Raw genomic sequence first — 2,993 nt, 5'->3', positions numbered from 1 at the left:
TACATTTCCCTCCTTCCAGCCTTTCTAACAAGGGGCCATCCAGTATTTATTTATCTAATAATGAACTTCCAATATGCTCCCTAGTGCTAGGTCACAATAAAACTAGTCTCCTGTACATAACATTGTATTGTAATGTGTATTCCATTTTTGAATGAAATCATCTTGTGTTTTCATAACATTTTATAATTTTTTAAAAAAGATTTTTTTGATTTTTATAGAGAGAGGAAGGGATAGGGAGAGAGAGAGAGATTGAAAAACACACCAATGTGAGAACGAAACATCAATTGGCTGCCTCCTCCACGCCCCTCACTGGGGATCTAGCCCGAAAACTCGGGCAGATGCTCTGACTGGGAATCAAACCGGCAACCTCTCAGTACACAGGATGACACCCAACCAACTGGGCCACACTGGCCAGGGCAAAACATTTTATAATTTTGATCAGTTAATTAATTTAATTCTTATAATAAAGGTAGGATGGTGCTGATCTTTTTTCTGAATTAATGAAATTTTACAGAATTATAAGCATAGCTTCAGTAGCAACAATATTTTATTCAATAATTTCAAAGTTATTAGGTGTTGCACTCATATCATAAGGCTGTTAGCTGAATTTTTCAAGTAACTGCAATAGATTCTCAACTATTTTGGACAAATGGAATTCATTTTATTCAAAGAAATCAATGATCTGGAAGTCTCCTGAGTGCATATATCACAGTTTTAGAGTAACAATATTATTTTTGTCTTCCTCTTCAATAAGACAAATGATATGGAATTGGTTGTTATGTTTTTCCTTATTTAATTTTCCTTGGTTATTTAATCTTCCTGACTACTTGTTTGTCTTGAAATTACTTCCCTTGCCTAATACAATGAGTATTAAATAACAAATTAATGTTTAACACATTTAAATCTTATTGAAATATGTAGAAATCTGTTCATTTGGGGGACAATAATATTCTTATCTGATGTCTTCTATAATTTTGCAAATTCTTCAATGAACAGCAGGGGGAGTTCAAACTCTAGTATGAAGGTAAATACCTTCTGGTTCAAGCCACTTTCACAGCAACACAGCTAAGTTTCAGATAGAAATAGCTGTTACACTATTTTTAAAAGACCTGACACCCTAATACCCTTCCCCTTCCCAAAGGTTGTTGCAGTAAAATGGTATTGCTTTTTAAGTGGCACCTTTTGGATTTTCTTTTCATATGAAAGAAGTCTGCCAAGTTAGATAGTATTTCACTGTGCCATTACCAAGCCTATAGCTGTAAAACATACAGTTACTTCCAACTCAGTGATAAGTGTAATGACTGTTTTCAGCTTTGAAACTAAAGTCTGATTTCAGTCTGAGGGTAAATGAGTAAAAACCAGAAATGACACAGTGGAGAGTTAGCTTTGAAAAAACTTCTAGATTAGTGGTCAGCAACCACAACCTGCCAGTGTGGCCTGCTGGCTGTTGTTTTTAAAGAAACTGCACTGGCAGACATGCATGCTCCTTCTTTTGTGTACTGTGTACTCTTTATGGCTGCGTTCTCCCAATGGCAGAACTGAGACGTTGTAGCATAGAGCCGGCTGAGACTATCTCCATTCTAGCTCTTTACAGAGTACGTTTGCCACCTGGGTCTAGATATTTAATGAAGCCCTGGACAAAATACTGACCCTTTTCTTTCCTAAAATTTTAGATTTTGAAATCACAAATTAAAAAGACCACTTCAGATTTTACCAGCAAGAATGACAAAACTATGGATTTCAAAACACGTTTGGTCTGAAACTAGGAAAACAAGTTGGGAGAGAAAAAAAAATCCACACACAATCTTGATTTCTTTTAGGTACAAAAATCACCAATACATTATGTTCTCCATCTGCTCAAAATTAAAAAGACAACCAGCTCCTTTTTTTCTTTTCTTTTCTTTTTTTAACAAAGATAAGAAATATAAAAATCTAGTCATAAACAGCCTTCAAAGTACAATTAAAAACCAACTAGACCAGTGGTTCTCAACCTGGGCTGCACATGAGAATCACCTGGGAATCTTTTTAAAATCCTGATTTCTGGGCCTCATCCTCCGGAAATTCTGTTTCTTTGTTACTAATGTTGCGTCCGCCCCGCCTGCCCCCCCTCCCCCCCTCTCAACTCTGCATTCACTTCCCAGAGATAAGCAGTGAATAGACTGGCGTGGGGCCACAACCCCCCCAACAAAGAAACAGAATTTCCAAAGGATGAGGCCCAGAAATCAGGATTTTAAAAAGATTCTCAGGTGATTCTAATGTGCAGCCCAGGTTGAGAACCACTGAACTAGAGGGATTCATCTTTTGGAGGATTAATGAGTTCAGGATTTAAACACTTAAATTACCGCCACGTTGTCGATTTCACAATGGCTGCGATGATGAGGAAGAGTGTACACAGCAGGTGTAATAGCCAATTCCATCCTGTCACCATCCAAAATGGCCTTTGCTCTCTTCAGGATACAGGAAGTTGTAAATGTCTCCATGACACTCAGCATAGTTGTCTCCATCCCATATGAAAAGAGGCAGTTTCTATGGCAATACTAGTTAAGTGCCTATCATGCTGCACTAATATAGTGCAAAAATGTGCCTTCCGTTTAGCAAAATAAGATGCAGGCAACCAGTTTGAATTTCGGGGAAAGTAGAAACTTACTGTATTAACACAAGCAAATTAGTTTTCCAGACAATGACCACTATAAAATACTGAACTTGAGGACTCTTCTAAGATACTAGTACATGTCCAGCATTCGTACTTTGGAGAAAGACAGGGATTAAGTCTTATAAAAAGTCTTTGCCTCTGAAATGCAGGTCAATAAAAGCTACCATCGATGCTGAATTTACTCAATGCGTTTTCTGCTCAGCGTAGAGCATTAAAATGGCTTATTACCAGGCATATCATCTGACATAGTAATATGTATTATTCAGTTGAGTGCACATGATGTTATGCTTGCCTATGGTATTGTAGAGATCTTGGCATAAACTCTTCATGCTAAAATGTG

Source organism: Myotis davidii, unplaced genomic scaffold (assembly GCF_000327345.1).
Source record: "Myotis davidii unplaced genomic scaffold, ASM32734v1 scaffold168, whole genome shotgun sequence".
Classification (NCBI taxonomy): Eukaryota; Metazoa; Chordata; class Mammalia; order Chiroptera; family Vespertilionidae; genus Myotis; species Myotis davidii.
This window is presented reverse-complemented; position numbering follows the sequence as displayed.